Here is a 22364-nt window from a genome sequence, read left to right as displayed (position 1 = left end):
TTATCAAGCAGCATCTGTTTTGGCAGTATTACTGTAGTTCAAACATAAGTTTATTTCTTTCACTATCATTGAACAACATTGTTCATGTTTATCAAATTATGAGCAAAATAAAACTCAACATGCTTTAGAAAGGTCATAAAACCAACTAGGAACAAAGATTTTCAATATTGAAATGGAGTGCATTCAGTGAATTAGAAAATTAAAAGAAGCTTATGCTACAAAAGACACCAGAAGCATATTATGGCTCTAATCCAGCAAATACTTGTGCACACATGTAACTTTTCTCATGTGAATAAGATTAATAACATATCTAATTAGGATTTGGAATTCAGGAATCTCTGGGAAAGAACTCTTCAGAGACGAGAAAGACATAGCTGACAGTAAAGTGTTCTGGGAGATCACAACTTTTTCATTCTCTTTATTTGTCCTCATCTAACCAGGTATGCTGTGGAGATTATATTTTTGTTTAAGAGTTTCCTGGAAGACTGTCTTGGCTCAATAATACATCTTTCTTCTTCTTTATCTGCTCCATTTTCAGATCTGACTTTCCTGTCTTGCCACAGAGAACGTTCATTCTAAGATTTGTGCAAAATGCATGCATAATTTAATTATATGCACATTTTTCACAACATTTGATAAATTCACAAAATGCAATTATCTTATTTAAAGTATTGAAGTAGAAAACATATTCTAAATTATGATGTCACAGTTCAAAGCTTATATTTGTATTTTGTATTTCTTAATTTAGACCAAACCTGAATACCCTACTGGAAGATATACTTTTGCAAACAGAAAGTATTATGCTCAATTGAAGAATTACTGGATACAATTTAGTCTTTATGGTATATGAGAGGGACAGACTAGATGGCTGAATGGTCCATTAAGTTTTAAGAATATACATCTATTTATTTATGTATGTATACATCAAATATCTGTATTTTTGTTTTGGTTGGTCAAAGCTGATAAGCTGAACCACAGCAACTGGTGTTCCTAACTTGATAAAGGATCTCAGCAAAATATGAAAGGAGTATTTTTAACTGTTTCTGTAAAGAGTATCTTAGAGTGAACAGGGTGAGCTATTTTCAGTTATCTTCATGTCATCCAATTAGTTGAAAATGCAGCTAGGATGATTTGTTTCAAAGGTTTTTCAGCTAATGTTGTTTCAAAGTCATTTAAGCTCAGAAATCACAGCTGAAGATTTCCCTTAAAAATTTCTACTAATATATGAAACTTAATCATAATGAACAATTGCAGTAATGGAGCTATATCAATTAGTAAAAAACTGTAGATATGACCGCTACAAAATACATAGGGATTCCTTCCTGACAAGGTTATAGATTTTTTTTGGTCATGTACACATGAAGACTGCTTTCTAGGAAAATTTGAGTTGCTTTGCATGGAACTCAAAATCCTTAGTATAGGGTCACAAGTAATCAGAACCCAATCTTGAAAAATAAAAGTTCAAAGTCATGTTTCTAAAATCAGACCTTTAACATTGCAATTCGATATGGAAGCGAGCTACCAGAAAACACAGGCTGTGCCAGCTGCACATCTAACTGCCACTATGTACATGCAACTTGCATTGTATGAATAGCTTCATTATCTTTAGACATTTCCTAACATGACGGCTTGCTGAAAAGCCAGCCAAAGGGGGTGTTCTTCAAGGGATGTATAGTTTAACTGGGTAGTACTAGGAATCAGTTGCTGCCAGAGTCATGGAACACAAATGGTTGATTCTAATGACTTCACTTTTGCAGAGGAGAGATCATTTGAGAATATAACCTGACATGATTACTGTGTAATCCTACCTATCAAGCCTTTTTATGAATATGATAATCTGCAAACTTGCATTGATGAGAAGGAAACTGCCTATATTCAGCAAATATAATGGGTATGTACTGAAACCAGGGATGGGAAGAGATAAGCACAGAAAAGGTCTACCCGTTCTGGAAGCTGTCTATCCAAGCTAAGTAAGCGAACTATTGCATTTTCATTTGCTTAGTAATCCTCTCTTTTCTGATTTTGGTCCTTATCTTGTGTGAAACCTTTTAGTCCTGTTGACTAAAATGGAGCTATGCCAACCTGTCCCAGTTGAAGATCTGGCTGCCCTATGTGCTTGTATGTGTAGGTAAGGAAGATGGTATGACATCTGCTTCACCCTTGAGGTTTAAATGTCTAGCTGTAGTTGTAGTTGCTGCAACAATTTAGGAAAGCCTTAAAATAACCTCTCTCAAAGATTTATGTTCCACTGGGGGTTTTTTTGGCTTTTTTAAAAGTTTGATTTTGCATTTGAAAAAAATGTACTCAAAACTAATTTTGAAATATAACTTGAAAATCTTAAATTCAAGTTCTTGACATTTATTATAATAGTTTGTATCCATATAACTTCACTTAAATATTAATATGCAGACCAAAAAAAATGGAACAATAATTTTGCATAGTAATCTTGGGTTTATGAACTATTAGTGATTCATCATGTTTATTGTCAGGTCAGCTAACAGAAGATTGAAGATGCAATGTATCTAATTTAAAGAAATGTCTAGTATTAAATACCATGCTGTGTTAACTGAAAATTATGTTCATCTGACTGGTTAAGGTGCAGCTTGATATTTTGTCAGTGACAGTTTAATTTCTGAATCAGTGTACTTTTGAATGATTTTTAGCCAGTATAATACATTTATTCTGTGTTTAATAGGTTCATTATTATTTTTCAGCAGATATAATTTTAAATTATGTTCAGTCTCAGGAAGACCAAATCACAGCATATTCTATGTTTTTCTTCATATGTGAGAATTTCAGTAGGATGGTCATATATTTTATTATAACAAGTGACAGCATTGGTTACCAGAGATTCAATATCAATAACAATTTTTTTACATTTTTATGGTTTACATTATGATGCCATTTTGTAATATAAGTAATTTGACTTTCTCTTACATGAAGACGTGACATGATTTGGAGAAGCATACAGAAGTGTCCTACTATCATGCATTTATCACCTAAAGAACAGCATCACTGCATCACTTCTCTTTTGTTTTTGTTTTTGTTTTAATACTGACCTGTGAGCAGTACCTTCAAATATGTGATGCTTTATGAAATACTACATGATTTGTGTAAAACTGCTGGGCATTTAATTTACCTTAGGGAGGATGCTAAAAGAACAAAGCAAGCACCAAGTCAGGAAATGCTGGAGTGTAGCTTTTCTGTAAGGAGTTCATTAGTCTCTGTGTATGTTTGCATTAGGATATAATTTTTAATTATGCAATACTTAGGAATTCTGTAAGAATTCTGCCTTGTTCAATTTTCATGAGAAAAAAAGAATCAGCAAATTAAATTGTGAATCTCTTAGTAGCCTATACTTTATTGTCTACCAATAATCCTCCTCTGATATGCTATTGAATCATTTTTCTTCACAATGTACATGCATGCATACCTACATACATATATATATATAAAATTCTTACAGACACGAAGAATAATGCAATATAAAATTCACATTACAGGACTCTGGAGAAAATGGTTGGAGTTACCAAATCAAAAAACAGACATAAAATTCCTTTATTTGACATGCTGTGAAGAAAAAATGTGATCATGAAGTTTTAAGCAACTGCAATCAAGGTCTTGTAGTTAGACATATCAAATCTGAAGTCAAGGAACTCCTCTGTTGCTCCACCACTGATTTACAAAACCACCCTCCATTGCAGAGTATAATACAGACAAAATTGTAACATTTAACAATTTTACATTGATTCTAAATAACTGAGAAAAAAGAAACTGAGAAGAAAATAATGAGAAGCTATCTTGGTTTCATGTTTTTTTGAACAAAAGTCTAACACTTCTTTGCAGAATGGCTTTCTGGTTCTAATTTTTAAATGTTGTGTCACATATTAACATACATACTTAAGATAGCGATTTCTTTTTCCATTTCATCATCATTTTTTTGTATCACTTCGTACAGGGAATTAATTTTCAAACAGAACTGTGGAATGTCAAAGCTTCACTTAAGTTTGGTGCAAAGGAATCGCTCATAAAATGGACTCACTTTCTATGAAACAACATTTTTTGTAAATTTAAATGGTGATAATAATGATTTGAAAATATACATTGTTAGGTGTTAAAGGCCAAATTCCCTTTGATTTAGTACTATGAAACCAGAAGTAGGTCTATAGATTTCTAAAAATGTTATTCATAACTATGAAAGTATTTTTTCCAGACTTCTGAATACCTCAGAAAACTGACAAGAAAGATAATGATGGCAGGATTGGGTGAATTCTGCGAGAGAATAATTTTGCAATTCAGACATTGTAATGGAAGAGGAAGGAAGTATAATAGAGGAAAATAAGTATGAGGATTCCTGCTGCAGGAGGAGGAGGAAGAGAAGGCTCTGGGGAGACCTTATAGTAGCCTTCCAGTACCTAAAGGGGCCTACAAGAAAGAAGAGGAGGGACTTTTAATGAGGGCACGGCATGATAGGACAAGGGGTAATGGCTTTAAACTGAAAGAAGGTAGATTTAGACTAGTTTTAAGGAATAAATGGTGAGGCACTGAAACAGGCTGCACAGTGAAGCTGTGGGTGCCCCATCCCCGGAAGTGTTCAAGGCCAGGCTGGATGGGGCTTTGGGCAACCTGGTCTAGTGGAAGGTGTCTCTGCCCATGGCAGCAGGGTTGCGACTAGATGATCTTTAAGGTCCCTTTCAACCTAAACCATTCTTTGATTCTATGAAATAAGATAAATAATGCATTCTGTACATAAAGATCAGTTCTGCAGAAGTGGTATCTTGAGATCAATGTGACCACTTTAATATTAGCATTTTTGTATACTTAGTGCACTATAAATTATTGCATATGGTTATCATTGCTTCTATTTGTACCTCAGTGCAGTAGTGGTGACATCTAATGTTCTAATCCGTCTGCAATATCTTCCAAGTCAGACTTTCAACAGCAACAAAAAAATGCGTCCAGGAATGATGAACTTGGCTCTACTCCAGGTGATACTGTGGCTGCTGCTCAAATAATCTCTTGGCTTTAATGGCAAGATAATAAAGTTAAGAAAATCTGGACAAGATATTTAGAGTCAATCAAGTACTCTATTTTACTTTAAAATGCTGAACAGGTGCAAGTGGGATACATTCAAAATGGTCATTAAGCAAAACTTGCTCTGAGGAAGGTGGAAACAACATCTGTGCTTATTTTCAAGATACAAAAGAGCAGGCCTCCCAAGGAAATGTGAGTAGGATCCAAATGGATGAAGCAGCAGGACTGAATAAAACATTCTGATTTAAGACTTTCTCTGCTTATAGTAATTAGCATTTGAAAAAAAGCATGATCAATCTTTTTTTTTTTTTTTTCTCTTGGGGTAGAGAAGGAGGAGTCTGATTTAATTAAGAAGGACATTAACTCCGAGCACCTACCTAATCAAATATTAACCATACGCAGAACAAGCACATTACAATAGTTTTATAGTGATTTAAATATTTCCCTCTATAGCTGCATGTATTTTTTCCCAGTGGTTTTTGTTTTTGCTAAACTCCCTTGTCTTAGTTTACCCTTCAGATGTTCTGCATTTTAATGATCGCCTGGTAGGGCACTACTGCAATAGATCTTTATGACATCATTTTATATTTTATATCCTAGAAAATGAAAAAGGTTTTTGTGTAACTAAAGTAGAACCAGAATCTTAAATCATAATGTGACAGTTTATACTGTCAGTGAGATATCTGAAGATAACTGAAGTTTGTATTTTTGACTCCCTTGTTGACTTTAAGAAAGATATTTCATTTTATGTACCACATTTAAATTTTCTTATGACCTTCCTCATTTTGCAGTTTGAATAGGATATCTGCACTGAGCTGATGTGTTAACTTTTCTTCAAGTATTTATTTATTAAGGTGGTGCTTTTGGTGTATTGCTAACATTTCCCTTAGTATTTCTGTCCTGCTCACTGCTGTGATGTTGTAACCATGTACAGTTAGATGAGGTCACAGAGGAGAACCAAGCGTAGATGGAACTACCTTAATACTGGAAAATATGTTAGGGATTATGTCTCATTCTGCTTTTATTAGTGTGCTTCTATGCAATATACAATTATAGGTAATTATTTCCACCTGATTTTGTGGTGTCACATGGTGTAACACGGTCTTGTAGAAATAATAATCAAAAAGGCTTTTTTCTGTCCCTGGTAAGCCAGAAGAACACACTGCTTTATTTGAAATTTGGTTGTCTTAAAATCCATCCCCTTATCATTCAGGAGACTATGTGCATTGAAGAACTGGCAATGCTTTAAGTCAGTCTGAAATTTGATCCTAGTGTGGAAAGCTGTGGCTCAGTTGAACTGTATTTATTGCCAGTATTTTTGTACTATATTTAAGGTAGTATTCTATTTTTGACTGTATTTTTTTGTTGGTTATCTAAAACTGAAATAGGTAAAAATTACATTTCCAAGTGTTCTCATGTTAATAGTTGAGAAATGTCTCAGTATTATGATGTTAGCCATTTGTGCAAGTTTTAAACTCTAGACACCTACAGAAACTGTTCAGCCACTTCCCTTTTAGATTAGATATACCCTCATTCTTTCTATTTTCAACAAGAGACAGCTTTACACAATGACGACTTGTCTATAGGAAAGATCCATATTGCCACTGATATAAATGTTAGAGGCATTCCAGCAGAATTTTTCCTGTTAGAAGATTTAAGTCTGGAAATATATTTTCCCAAATAGCCCAAATAGCTCAGATATGGCATTTGGGACAGGCTACAAACTTAATCTATGCATATTTTGGGAAGCAAAACCATGATATGTCTGTCACTTCAGAATTATCATTCACTATTGTAGTTTTTTAAACTCTAGAGATACCAAATAAGACACTCGCCATTGTGGTAGGCAGATTAATTAAAATATTCTAGTATTCAAATAGAAAAAGAAGGAAATTTTATTAACCTCATATTATTAGGGAGAAACTGATGGAGAAACTTGCATTGAGATGTTGGTGTCACCTTATACTTCCTCACACTTTACAATCTATATTGATTTATATGTCAAGAGTGATCATTTCCTGTTCAAAGATGTATGTGACCTTTTGTGCATCTTTGCAGGCAGTGAATACAAGAGTAAAAAAATCATGCTCAGGTTTGTTTGTTTGTTTGTTTGTTGTTTTGTTTTTGTATATGCGTGGGGTTTTTTTGTTGTGTTTGTTTTGTTTTGTATTTTTTTTTTCTTTCCACTTTAACTACAGCACCAGTTTTCTAACAAACAATACAGCTAATAATCAGCTTCTGAAGTTAAAACATTATCTTCTCTCTGTTTTACTTATTTATTTCTTCAGGGATTCCAAACTTGCAATGGAACCAAATGGTGGCAACCCCAGCTATGGAGCATGTAATGCAATATGGCATTTTAAACTCTTGGCCAAACATTTAACTGGAGCTGCAGATTTTTAACAACAGTGGAGATCACACTTAAACACCAAATAGAGTAATTTTCCTTTCCTCCTTCTCCATTCTTTGGACACAGAACTGACTCCTGTTTTTGGAATGATGGACTGAGATTTGTTTATTAAAAAGCAGCATCACAGTTTTACTCAAGTATAAATATTCCTTCTTAGTTACGTGGCTTCTTCCCAAATAATCTATTTTGAAATGCTTTCCTCACTGGCAGACCATGTTCTCAACCTTTGTCAGAAGGGTTAGACAATCCTAGATTTCTTTAGTGGGATGAGTCCTCATACTATACTCAGCTATAAATTGTTGGAGAAATGGGCTGACAGGAACCTCATGCAGTTCATCAAAGGGAGGTGCAAAGTCCTGTGCCTGAGACAAAACAACCCTGGACACCAGTACACACTGGTGCAATGAACTGGGGATCCAGACTCTTTCCAGTATTGCCCAGTGACAGGAACAGAGGCAATGGACACAAACTGAAACACAGGAGGTTCCCTCTGAACAACAGGAAACACTTTTTTACTGTGAGGGTGACTGAGTACTGGTACAGGTTCCCTGAGAGTTTGTGGAGTCTCAACCCTTGGAGGATGCTCAAAAGCCATTTCGACACAGACCTGGCCAATTGGCTCTGGGTGGCCTCACTTAAGTAAAGGGTTTGGACCAAATGACCTCCAGAGGTCCAATTCTAACCTCAGCCATGCTGTGACTCTGTAATAGATGTCTTTGACTTCAATCTTGCAGAAAATAGAGGGGCCTACTTGCTCACATGTTTGTCAGTGCAAACTTAGGACCTCAGTAAAAGTTCTACCTTTAAATAATCAGATTTGAAAATGTTAGTATTAGGTCTAGTTTTTTAAAACCTGTTTCAATGCTTTATTTTAATGAAATTCAAGTGGAATCCTGTTCCTCAGCCCAAGTCAAAATCTGTCTCTTATTTAATCAATTTAATTTGTGGGTTTTTTTACCCAACCAAATATTCTTTGAAAATAGAACAATTCAATATGTATTTTCTGTTTCATTTAGTAACTTTTAATCAGTTAATTTCCTATTATGAGACCAGGATATTTTTTGCTTGAATATGAATTAGTTGTAAATAGGATTTTCCACTGAAACTGGAAAAACACCAGTGTAAAGTTAAGCACGTACTTGGTCCTTTGAATGTGTATTTATGTGGTGTAATCTAAACTGAATGTTTAAGATGAAACTGGTGTGTCACTACTCAGTCAAACGTAATCATGTCTCTTCAAAGCTGGTTTCACCCTCTCAGTTACGTATGTATTTGTTTTCTCTGCTCGTGAAGCAAACTCTCTGCCCTTGAAGGTGATTGATTGCACAGAAGAATGAACCTTTTTATCCGCAGGCCACCTATGCTGCTTGTCCCTTTTGACTTTTGTCCCTCCCTATCTAAACTCTGACCCAGCTGGATAACAACCAGCTGAAATCATCTCTTTAGACTCTCACACATTCATCACTGAGCTGTTCTAGTTTGTGTTCACCGTAACAGGAGATTGTATATCTTGTATGCGATAGTGGGAACGCTACTTGATATGAATTAATGCAAGCATGCTCTTACAGTTATTTTTTTGTACTTTAGAGACAGCAGAAGGAATATCATTGGCAGTCTGCTCCTTTTAAAGATTAATTTTGTAACTTGTTAACAAGAGTATGTAGGATCAGATTTTTTGCTCCTTCACTTTATTTCTTCGTGGGCTTCTGAATAATATATATGGGCATTAAAAATCATTAAATGTTTTATTTGCTAGGAAGTGTGAGTTAAGTATGTGATGTTAAATTTGTGTGTACTGGGGGATACTTGTGTACAGATTTATATGTGTATGTATATACATATATCTGTGAATTTTAGAAATGAGCAGTGGTCTTGATATTTCTGAATTTGTGGTCGAGTAACAGAAATTGTCATACTGTAGCCAGCTTTCAGAAAGTGTTAGTACAGATTCCGGAAAAACAGAAATGCTTCAGGGCTACTTAATTCTGAAAAAAATATTCTGCAGACAATGAGATATATAGAGTCAGTTATACAAAAGAACTTGGGAATGTTGACATTTAGTATGGTCACACAGAACATTCAAACATCTGGATAGCTCCTCACCTAGCTTACTGTGAACCTAAAACGCAAATTATTTCTCTAAATTCTTTACGTGTCTCATTGAGCAAGCTAGGTATGTGCAAACGGAATTCAACCAGCACTTGAAAAAGGTGGCAGTGGCAAAGATGTGCCTGGAGTGCCCACAGGGGATGCCAGCAAAAAAGACAAAAAGACCTGACCGGAATCCTTCTGCTTTGAGATTTGCTCCGAGATTTGCGGCCTGAAGGCCCTCTGGTAATTATGTGCCTATAACATTCTGACAAATGCAGTAGTCATCTGGAATGTAAAATCCCAAGCTCTAGTCCTCCTTCGTAGTCAGAGATCCATATCTTTAGTCTGTACTTCTCAGGAAAATGGATCTGCAGCTTCAGCCTCTCCTACTAAGGCTCTGTAAACATGCAGAAAGCAATTCAAGAAACAGGAGTCAGAGTAAAAAAAAATAATAGAAGTAACAATTCCACATTTTTATTCTGTTGAACTCAGAAACAATACCAGCCCAGTATTCATAATATGGAACCGAGCTACTACTGCTGGACTCTTTTTATGCTAATATGACTCTGTCTTCATAGGTGAGTTTTGAATAACTTTTCTATTCTGCAATGTATAAGGCTGTAATTAAAAATTATTTTAGCCTTACTGGAACAAGAATTACATCAGCCATTTCTATCTTTTTCATGATAAATTACAACCTAATCTAGAAAGACACAGTTTTTCCTATTAATTTCAATACAGACTGATGGAGGTCAACTGGACAAGATCTTAATGAATTAGAGCACAAAGGAACTTTTCTGATGCTTTTTTCATTTAACTTTGTAACAGAAAAAACTAAAGATAGATCTAAATGAAGCTGCACACTGCTGGTTAAGTTGCAGACTGGAAGATGAACACATAACTGATTAGATGCTTGTTTTTGTAATTAACAGCATTCTAAATAGTATCATGAACAGGTATTCCTCAGGAACCAATAGGACTTCCTGGTGTTTCTGAGTCTCAACAGCCACGGCTGCTCCCATTGTATGGTTACAATATTTTTATGAGATTTTATGAAATATTATCTCACTAGATCATGCTTTCATAGCAGTTCTACCATGCCCATATTTTTCTATAACAAATCTGAATCCTATGTCATTGAAACCTGACCAGTTATGAATAGTTATCAATAATAGTTATTAATAATGAGAGTTATTAATAACAGTTCAGTCATTGAACACTAGCTTGCACTGTCAATTATAGGAACAAAAAGCTACCACTAATATACCCACAAACATAAAATCACTTTCTTGAAACTGTGTGTGTACAAGCTGAGTAAGACTTGAATGAACACCAGCCTCAAATAAGAAACTGGAAGTGGTTTGACACTTTTTTGCAGTGCATTTGTATACAACTTATCACAACAAATAAGACATATGAGCCCAGCCTGCAATATATTGCCCAAAAACACTTCAAATATTTAAATAACATGAGGAAATTTTATTTATATTTAAACCCATTAGATCTATGGTTTAGATGGCTTTACATTTAGCCTGGGTGAATAAAGCTTATTTCCATATACCACAGATGGATAAAGGATTCCTAACAGTATAATTAAAGTATGGTAACAGCTACGTTGCTATCAGATTCTGATGGCTATCAAGAGGGAGAGGAAGATACAAAGAGTGGAAATTAATTCACACACTAATTAATTTTTTAATTAGTATTTAAAAACCTAAACTTCGGCAGAATGTTTCCCTGTAGAGAACAGTATAGAATCATCCAGGTAATTAGACTGAGTGAAGATAATAAAACAAACTTATGGATATAATGTGATAAAAGGTGTTTGAAGGTCAACAGCAGCAATCAAAGCAAGGACAAAAATTCATTAGATTAAGATAAGGTCTCAGTACCACTCAGTAGCCCTATGTCCATTTCCTAAAAAGTCTGCAAGGGCTCTAAACTTGAGTTGAATAATTGAAAACATACTTTGGCTAAGATTTCAAATCAGTCCTCAAACTCATCTGAGCAATTAGAATTAATAAAACTTTGATAATTTTAAACCATTCTTCCTTTTACAGTTGGTCAACAAGTAAAATGCTTTGAATATGCTGAACCACAAATTCTTTTGTTTTCCAATCGTGCTGTTCATGTTAAGTTGCTGCCACTAAGTGTCTGGTGGCCACCCAGCATATGGCAGCATATGCTGGCATACTGTTGCTGTGCTGGAAATAAGTAAAGTCAGAAAAAGTGAAATGGCCGGAGGACCTCTTTGCCACTGTCTCCTACTGACAGATGTTTGGTTAGTACCTCTTTGTGGATCTTCATGCTTCCAAGGCATTTCTTACCAGGACCAAGGTGGCTGTGAAGAGGTGGAGAAAAATGGGGTAAGCCTTACGTCCATCCATAGCCCCCCTGTTCTCTGGCCTAAGGGGTAGGGTGACTTTCGGCCTTTGAAGTGCAAGTGATATCTTACTGACTCTCTAGAGCAAGATAAAAGCAAGGAAGGGGTGAGTCTCAGATGCTGTACCACTCTTAGCTCTGGGCTTAGCCTCCAGGCACGCATTAAATGATAATAAATTAGTCAGAATCAGTTTTTCTCTGACACTAAATTAACCTTTATTTTAAGTGCTTAATTTTTTTTTTAGGTCTAAGGCTTGTCTCTCTGGCTGCTTTGAAACTGGGCATATTAGACTTCATCCTGGTTTACAGCAGTGATAGTGATTTTATTTAAAGGGGTCTAAGGGGAGCTCCAGGGGATAACAGTGACAAAATGTGTCTGCGGCACTGAAGCTACTCCTCGGTACACATATAGACTAAGGCTGAGACAAGTTAGAAAGAAAAGCTAACAAATACTTGTTTATGGCTAGTTAGAGCCAAGCCATTCTGTTGGACTGTGGCCCTCAAATTCACGTATGTCCAGTCCCTGGTGCCAGCTTGACAGTTCACTGCATATGAAGCAGCCCCTAAAGCCATTGAATTACAAGATGAGGGGCCTTTGCCTTCAAACAGGAATATATTATTGTATTGTGGTCTCATCTGTTGTATCCACAGCTTGTTCTGGTTTCAGAAGTAGCCTGAGCAGAAAACTCCCCCACAAGCTAAAATGAAGTATGAGCTATTTTGGCCAGAGCATTTGGGATTTTGATGAGATTTAAAGCAAAGTATCCTCTCAAACTACTTAGACAATATATTTTCCTTAGAGAAACAGTTCCAGGACTATATCTTATGAATTTTCTTGGCACCTAGTACCATTCTTGTCACATATTAATTATGCCTTATATCAGTGCCTTGTTTCATCCCAAGAGTATCGGTAGTCGCCATTTGCCTAGAAGATGAGTTGATGGCAAGATAGTGACCTCAGCTCTCAAGTTAATCACTGACAATTTAGGAAGAAAAAAATGACACCCTTGATTTCCAAATACTGCAACCACTTGTTCATTGTAATATACCATGTTCTAATGAATCTATCCAGAAGTATGTTTGGAATACTTGGAAGGTTATTAAAAATAGAAAAAAATATTTTTCATATTTTATGAATAAATACATTCAGTTCAAATTACTTTCAAGTTTAATTTCTTCCACTATTTTTGTTGTATGCATTGCTAGCAACTGTCAATTATTTATCTGAACAGGTATTGCATTTCTAAATGTGATCAGTCATAACTAATAAATAAAAACTTTTGGTTTTTTTTTGGCAAGGGGAAAAAACCCCAAAACTTCTGACCTTCAGTATTTTGGAAAAGTAAGCTTAAATTGGGAATTTAAAACATTTTCTCACTAAAAATTATCAAACATTTTTCCCAGTCTGAGAACTAAAAATTTAAAGAAAGTTTAAAAAGAAAGGATTTCTGGTGGACTCTTAGTGTTATATTTAACTGAAATGTAATTTTATCGAGGCTTTAAAAGTTAAATCTAATGTTCATAATGAAGGGAAAATGACCAACTTTTTTTTTTTTTTTTTTTTTTTTTTTGTGATTAGGAGAGGACTCTGTCAGTTCATTATGGCTTATTCTTGATGTATCTGTCTGTAGTTATGTCATGTGCAAAGAAAGCAAGCGAACAAATATATATTAATATGAAAGTATAATATATTGGGTCCACTATGTGAATCTCTACTGTTTCCTCTTGGCAGTGTTGCAGTTCTCATGCAGATTACTCTATATTAATGGGGAATACATCCTGCTAAGGAAGAGTGGGAAGATTGCTTCTGAGATTCCAGTGTGATTTGGCAAAAGCTTCTGTAAAACACAGGAACTCTCAGCAAATGCCTCTCAGCCTGGAATAGATTTTTTTGTGTGTTCTGCAAGAAACATAAACATTTTTTCTATTTTTGTTCAAGATTTGGGAGAATGGCAAATTGCCTTACAGCAAATTTGAAAGGGCAATTTAGCTCAATAGCACTTAATTTGTATTTGAAGCAAGTTAGTGCTGGAAAGAGGAAGCAACAAAAAGCTGCTCCTATTACACATCAGTAATGAATATTGACTGCATGACAAAAAAAAAAAAACAACAAAGAAAAAGCAAAATAAGTTGTACTGAGCATTATTTGACTTGCTGTCTTCTAAAAGCTAATACACAGACGTGCCTTGAAACATCATTTGAAGTACCAAAACATTTTTGTACATAAAATTCTACTTTCACCCTTGACAATCGTGTGTTTAAAATGTCTTTTAAGTGACTGTACCTGAACACACATAGTTTATTGTCTCAGGTGACTGTGGATTATTCTGTCTGCATCTATCATAAAGCCTTTTTGCCATAATGACTGTATGTAAAAAGAGAGATTCTCACTGATGACATGCTGTGTCTGTTTTCCATCCAGTTCTATCAAGTTTTAGGCCTCTTGGCCTAATTAATCCATTCCCTTTTCGCAAGTAGTTGAGTGTCTGCTCAACAGGGTCGGTTTCTGAGCTGTCTTTATCTTGGTTTGTGGTGCTGGTTCCTGATTTCAGCTCTGGTACCTAAGCTATGCCATGTGGCTCTCATCAAGTACCAGGCTGAGTGAGACTTTGTGTCTTTCTTCCCTTCTGTCCTTCCATCCAAGTGTCAACCACCACTTGCATTGGGTCTGTCTGCTCTACGATTAGCCAAAGGACAGGTATTCAATGTCTTTCAATAGCAACATTAATCTGCAGCACACCTCAGGCCTGAGCACTTCATGTTGGTCAACTTTTGCCATTATTTCAATTGCTTACACATCCAGATTCACCTGGAAAATTTGAAACAGTAAACATGTGCATTTAATTTCAAGTAGGGGCAAACTATACTGAACGTGGACTTTTGGTAAAAACCTGGAAAGTGGGTTTGTGGTTAAAAAACAGGACACACCTCCTGCTGGCTACTAGTAGATATAATAAAACAGACTGCAGACCATACTCTAGTCCTGGGGCAAAGAGACATGGCACAATGTATGTCCATCCAGGTAAAATCTTTCTCTCCTTCATCATGGCTGTGGCCAAATATCCTTTGGGAATGGTTCTTGGCATGTCACCAGCCTGTGAAGGTGGCCACTGGTGGTGGCCAGGGCCACATTGGCCAGCCTGTCAAGTCTGAGGAGGACGGATGGGAGCAGGCAGGGCTTGTGCTGGCTCCTTCGTTGCTGTAGTCCTAGCCTTTGAGACTGAGAGCTTTCACTGGCTACCTGCCTAAGGGAAATAGTAGTTCTGGGCCTTGGCTTCTGTGTTTTTTATGGGACTCTAAACTAGCAGCTTCTCAGATGCTGAAGCTAACCCAACAGTGCAGTTATGTGACAGAAGGGACTTCCACACTGGGGGATCTGTGGTCCAACTCTGCTGTAGAGGACTGTGTGCTTCCTGGGATGTAGAACAGCCTCACTGTGTTTTTTATCTCCCCTTGACTTTTTGCACTAGATGCCACCAGCTGGGCAGTTGCCAGTTGGTTGCCTTCTGGCACAAGGGATAACGGAGCAGGAGGGAGACATAGTACCATACAACCTGTGCAGGAGGCACATATTGGGGACCTTAAAAGAGTAAGCTGACAGAGCAACTTTCTACATGTATGAGACTTGGCAGATCTTTGTATACAGCAGCATTTTTTCCCCTGCATCTCATACAGGAATAAATGCAAAAGGGCAGTGACTGAAGTCTTGAGTTGTTGGCTGTCCATGTTAATAAAACACAATAAATCACGCTGGATATCTATTATAATTCTCCTTCATCGATATTAAATAAAAGCATTAAGGATGTTAAATTATCCTGGTATCATACCATTCATTTCTTGTTGTGCTTCTTTCCTGCTGAAAGGTTTTGATATATTTTGTTGACTAAGGTCTCAGTGCTGCAAAACAGACTTTGAGAATGAACATTCCTGCTGCTTGGGGACAGATGCTGTTATCACCCTTATGGAAGTTGTTTCTTATGTCCTTGAAGTCACCCACTGGTAGAAAGTAGCCTAAAGCATAGTATCATTAAACTACTATAGTCTAGGAAATTACAGGCAAAATTCAGTCAGACAAATTTAAATTACTCATATTGTAATGTGCCAAGGTTAACTGCATGATTAATTATGTAAGTGTTGCATAATCACCACAAGATTCTGCACTTCAAAAGAATTGTTGACATTTTCATAAATGATTTTATTAGTTTTGCTGTTTCTTAAAACATGTTTTGGTGTTAGGTGTCAATATGGCTACCTTATAGATTGTTTTAAACTGTAAAACATTCAAAGTGTTCCTTTAGCAACTTTAGCTCTTCACTTAACAGAACTGCATTGGCTAAGTATTATTTAAGACATTAATAGTAATAATGGTTCTTTTAGGAAATGCTATTAAGAATGGAAGTTATCTTAAATCATATTATCTATCACTGAATAATAGTAACCATCAGTGAGTAATAGCAGTAATAAATACAGTAAAAGTATTCTAAAGGCATAAGGTAAGGTATTCATTTTATCTTTTGCAATAGTTGCAATATTCATTAATGAAGTCAGATATGTGTTCTTATTGTTTGCAGGATTTTTCATTAGGATGATGGCTCAATGTATTTTGTGAATGGGTCGTCAGGGAGATGTTGGAAAAAAAATCAAAATTAGTGCACTATTAGTGCAACTAACCTATTGAAATTAATATACTAGGATAGTACTATTCTGTAATGTTTTAATGGGTTTAATCAGCTATGTAACATACTGAACATTCTTACCACAGAAACTTAGATAATATTGAAGTATTTGACCATAATAAAACAATCAAAATAAAACAGACTGTTAAATGCATATTTGCTTCCCTTCAGGTATGACTCTTTCAAATTTTCCCTACTTTTTACATTTTTTGTGTAGAACATTTTTTATATTATTGGACATAACATGTTTTTATTAGATAGTTTATTGCCAATTAATCAGCTCAAGTGTTAGAGAGATTGCATATTTCTGCCAAGATCCCTATTTCTGTATTCAGTCTGTGCTTTATAGTTCTCTTAAATTGTTAGTGTCTTTTAAAAAATCACTAGTTACTGGATAATGAGAAAATATAAAGCCAATTATATGATTTTATAAAGCTAGAATCAGTTCGGGAGGGTGTTTTTTCAATAAATTTAAAACACTTGTTTAGAAAAGTAACAGCATTTTACCTTTCCCTGAAGAACTCTGTACCTTATATAACTGTCTTATACATAAATATAAATATACCATGGAAGCCTGCTGTATGTTGTGTGACACAGGATGGAGTTAGTGGTGGGAATACAATGCCAATGCACAGTTACAGCCAGCAGATGTCAGACAATTATGAGTATTTCTCAGAACCTAGAGATCTTTTTGCCTGTAGAGCTGGTATCCATCTGGCTGCAGTAGTCAATCAAAGGCCACTGCAGAACTAGTCTATCATTCAGTAGATGAAAGCCTGTCAGCTTTATTAGTCAGGTATAATCCTTGTTTCCTACAGACTATTTGGTAGAATCTTTTATACAATTATTTCTTACCATCCTCTTCAATCAAAAACTTTTTGAGGGGAAACTGTATCACATTAATATTTTGTGTTATCTACACCTTGTGGCTTTCTGCAAAATCTCTGCAAAGACCCATTAAAAGTTAGAGGAAATATCAGCCTAAGGGGAGATCCTTTGCCAAAAAAACAAGATAACATTGAAAGAGGGATTGAATCTTCATCAGTTAAATACAATCTTTTGGAAATCCAACAAAATAGCTGAAGTCAAGTCACCAGAGATGCCTGATGCTTTTGAAGCTTGGCCTTGGATTCAGTTTTGCTGCTTTGCTTACCAGCCTCTCTTCTCTATGCTATTGAGTTAAAACCTGTGAAGCAAACAGACTAACCAAACCAAAGTAACAGGAATACACTTTGGGCAAACTCATTTGGTGCCCCCTGCCAGGTCTGGCAGCAGCTTTGGGAGGCAGCCAACAGAGCTGTGAGTGGTACAGGTTAATGATGCAGCTGTAAACAGTACAGATTTGTAACACCCTAAAGATATTCTCACTTAACCCATTCCTCACTGAAAAAAACCTGTTTGATATTTGCCACCACAGCACTAGAAGGAATAACAGGTGACCTGACATTTAGCTTAGGTGGAGCTTTAGTGTTCCTATTTCATATACCATTACAATGCAGCAATAGACCCAAAAGTCATAGAATCATAGAACCATTTGTGTTAGAAGAGACCTTAAAGATCACCTTGTTCTAACCCCCCTGCCATAGGCAAGGACACCTTCAGCTAGACCAAGTTACTCAAAGCCTCCAGCCTGGCCTTGAACACTTCCAGGTATGGGGCATCCACAGCTTCTCTGGGCAGCCTGTGCCAGTGTATCACCAGTCTCATGGTGAAGAATTACTTCTTTATATCTAATCTAAATCTACCCTCTTTCAGTGTAAAGCCATTACCCCTTGTCCTATCTCTCCATGCCCTTGTCAAAAGTCTCCCCCCAGTTTTTCTGCAGATCCCCTTTATGTACTGGAAGGCTGCTATAAGGTCTCCCTGGAGCCTTCCCCAGTCTGAACAAACCCAACCTCGCTCAGCCTATCTTCACAGGAGAGATGCTCCAGCCCTTTCATCATCTTTGTGGCCCTCCTCTGGACGCAATCCATCAGGTCTATGTCATTCTTATTTTGGAGGCCCCAGAGCTGAACACAGTACTGCAGGTGGGGTCTCATGAGACCAGAGTAGAGGGGGGAGAATCACCTCCTTTGAAATGCTGATCATGCTGCTTCTGAATGCAGCCCAAGATGCGGCTGGCTTTTTGGACTGAAAGCGTGCATCGCCAGCTCATGTTTAGCTTCCTATCAACCAACACCCTCAACAGTTCTATGGTCCAACCTTTGGCCAGATGTTTGAACCTTTTAAAGAAATTGGTCTCTCAGCCTGCAGGACTTTTGGAAGTCATATCTTGTTTTCTGCAGTTGCTGCTTTGCATATGCTAATCAGGTTTTCTTGGTGCTGGGAAATGTTCTAGGTTGTACAGAGTGATAGAGATGATGCTTGGTCACTTGTCAAACTGTGATGTGCAACCAGTTGAGTTTGCGTGATTCTTGACTTCCAGAAGTGCAAACTCCATTCACTGGTAGCTAGGCAGCAACAGCAGCTCTGGAGAATGATATTGTAAAAAGGTGTTCAGCACAATTCTGCCAACCCTTTTTACATGCAGTGGGAAAGCTCTCTGGTTTTCTCAGCCTTTAATAAGATGCATGTATTTTATCTCAGATAGTGTAAGACCCTGTTTGCAGTCTGCCTTAAGCATGTGTTCTGAGTTGGTGGCAAGAATTTCAAATGATAATCAGTGTGAAAGGCCACATATTCCCCTTTTTCTGAGGAGCTCTTCTCAAAGCCTTGGCGCACGAAACTCAGGGAGCCAATTTCAGCTTACTGAGGCAGGTTCAGTTGCCTGAGTTCATAATGATACTCAGTAAGGTCCAAGAAGCAGCATGATATTCTGAAGTAACCTCCACTGCTTTGTCACTGTGTGAAATGAGTTTATTGGGACTCACATTAAGAGGGAAGTGCTTTGCTAATGTGTTTTTATCTCTTCATGAAGATGTGCACTGCTTCCTTCACAATTTAGTACTTTGTGAATTGTACAGGAGAAGATGGCAGTAGAAGTTACGTAGAACATTTTACATAGGTTGAAAGATTAAACGAATGGATCTTATTCAGTTTAACAAAAATCTTTCAAAAAAGTTTTCAGATGTAAAAGAAACTGTAAAACAGAAACAAAGAAAAAGGACAAATGGAAAGAAATAACTACTCACATCATGGCCACATCTTGCATGTCACCAGCTTCTCATTTAAATCTATTCCCCGAAGACTAATTACTTTTTACATTTCTTCTTCAGAGTAGATATCTGAATTATTGATTACTGATTATTGATACTCCCGAATATCATCTACTTTTTTAACATGGATTTTTTATTTCTTTAAGTCTAGCTTCTGCTGAAGAATATTTTTATCTGCTGTGGTGAAATTATAAGATCAGAGTAACATGAAATTGTGAGTCACTAACAGGCATGTTGATTTGACATTCAACAGCTGAAACATTTAGTTTGCTGTGACACTGGAGGGGGCAAACACACTATTTTCTGGCAGGTACTACTATGTTCTCTGAAGCTGACAGGCAGCTAAGTGTCCATGAGTTACCCCAACTTTCACATAAAGGCTTCTTATTGCACATTAACACCAACCAGTATCTTGTTAGCAAATAACCCTGGTATTCAGTGTTTGATAAGTCAAATATTTGAACCAAGTGACATTTGAGTATTTTTATAAAGTAACACTTTGAATCAGGCAGCTCTCACAGTTGCTTGCTTGCTAGCAATTGATTTCTTGTCATGCAAATGGAATGTTATCTACAGGTGGGAAAAATCAGATTTTTGGTATGTCCTGGAAAAGTTTTCAGACCTCTACAGATTTGGCATATATGTAGGAAGATATATACCATTTTGCTTTATAAATAGGTGAAAATTCTTAAACTTGACTGCAGTAAATATATATGCTTTGTTTAAGTATGTTTCTTTACAGTCTGAACTTTGAAAAACTGAAAGTATACCATAAGTTTCTGTGGTTTTAATTTGATTTTTCTTGTGTTTCCTGAAAATTATGCCTTTTGCTTGACTAAGAGTAGATTGTTACCTAACTTTTTAATCTGCAGTCTTCTGCATTTCTGCTTGTCTCTATCTTTTCTCAGTTTTGACAGTTCTTCACCCCTGTTTCCTCTGCTTTTAGGGTAGGTTTGGTTTGCCTGCTACTACTACCTAGTTCTTTGTGGCTTTTTTGGGTCAGCTTCTATATTTCTAAAACTGTATGTGCTGTCACTTTTTCACATAACTGCCAACTATTTTCTCTCATCTGTGGTTTATTGCAAAATGTTACATATGGATATTTATAAAGAGTACTGTGAGTACCTATATATACCATTATATATCAGAAGTGAGCAATCTAATTTTACAGTGATATCACTTTAGAGATATGGTGACGTGTGCGAAATGGGTCAGATTTACCTCCACTTAATGAGTTATCCTACATTAGATGACTTATTGTGCCCCTTGTACTGTCTGATTGTGAAGTAGTGTGTTATGTTAAATTTATTCACCTAGAAAAACTGGATCATTTTGAAACGCAAAGGCTTGAACCTGTTTAGTTAAACAGGTATAGTAATGTTAATGTTGATATATTTGATCAAATAGAAACTGATAGAACTACTCTCAGATGTGAAGCAAGATAAGCAATGTTCAAATAACCTTATATAATTCCTTCTTTCTATTGTCTGTACCAATTTAACTGTTCTAATTCAAGCATTCAAATTCATGATCAAAATAGCTATGAGTTTTCAAAAACCCTTGTCTGTCCCTTGGCAGCGGTGGGGACTTTCCTCTATGACTGTTTCTGTAAAGTCTAGGTCCATCCTCTCTTTCAGGCATCTGTCCCCTCCAGGTTGCACTCCCTGCGCCCACTGCACTTCAATTAGTGCGAGTAAAGTGCTGATACCACATCAGCCTGTAAATCTAGAAGCACCTCCTATGCTGCTTCTCTGCCTTCTTTCCTTTCAGTTAGCATGAAGGAACTAGACCAGATAATTAAAAGCTCCTAAAAATTCAATATGTCCATCTTGCACAGAATAAAGGACAGCAAAGAGATATTTTTCACATCTATCTCTCTCCTCAGTCTAGCATAGGGTCTCAGCCCTCTATGATACAGGATCCTCTAATTTCAAAGCATTAGAGGATGTATTTACATTAACAGAAAAAGAAATTTCAGTGAGCTAGGCACTCCACAGGATTGAACTTCAAGGTGGTCTCTTAATAAAACTGACCATTGATATTGTGTAGAAGGGGACAGGTAGTGAGTGCTACAGATTAAGGAAGACAAGAAGTCTGGGTCCAAAATAGCATGAGGAGGTGGAATAAACTGTTAATGCAACTGTCCTGACTGGATAGGGGAAGAAAGCATGGCATTTGGGAGTGAATAACTTCAATGCTCACCACTCTTACATCTACATCCTCCAAGACAATGTTTCAAGAGCACGAGTTTTTTGGTATAAGAAGGTGTTTTCAGAAGAGCATTTCACAAGAGTGTTATAAATCAGAAGAAGAATATATAAAGAAATATCAGTTTTCCTGTTTTCATCTGAAACGTGAAAAATAAATATTTTTAAGAAAGCTTACAATAAAATATTCCTGGAAATGTCATTCATTTCAGCAGATTAATTAGCATCTAGGTTTTTATAATACCATCTCAATTATATGACACTAATAAAAGCAGATTTGGTATTAAGAAAATTAGGCTAGATTTGGAAAGTCATCTATGGATGTTCCTGTGAGACCCTGACTTCCTCACCATATAACTGTGCTTTGTTGCCCCAGATGCCAACTGTTCTGATGTGGGCTTGCTGAAAG

The 22364-nt window shown here is 36.4% G+C and overlaps 1 long non-coding RNA gene across 6 annotated transcripts in view; it reads left to right on the top strand.

The window, feature by feature from the left end:
* The first annotated feature begins 335 nt into the window (after positions 1-335).
* The window catches only part of LOC110362079 (uncharacterized), a 202820-nt gene continuing 180791 nt past the window's right edge, over positions 336-22364 (top strand). For all 6 annotated transcript variants that reach the window (XR_010471132.1, XR_010471130.1, XR_010471131.1 and 3 more), the window contains exon 1: positions 336-440. This is a non-coding gene — a long non-coding RNA (uncharacterized LOC110362079). The remainder of the gene's footprint in view (positions 441-22364) is intronic.

Source organism: Columba livia, chromosome 3 (genome assembly GCF_036013475.1).
Source record: "Columba livia isolate bColLiv1 breed racing homer chromosome 3, bColLiv1.pat.W.v2, whole genome shotgun sequence".
Taxonomy (NCBI): Eukaryota; Metazoa; Chordata; class Aves; order Columbiformes; family Columbidae; genus Columba; species Columba livia.
This window is presented reverse-complemented; position numbering and strand designations above follow the sequence as displayed.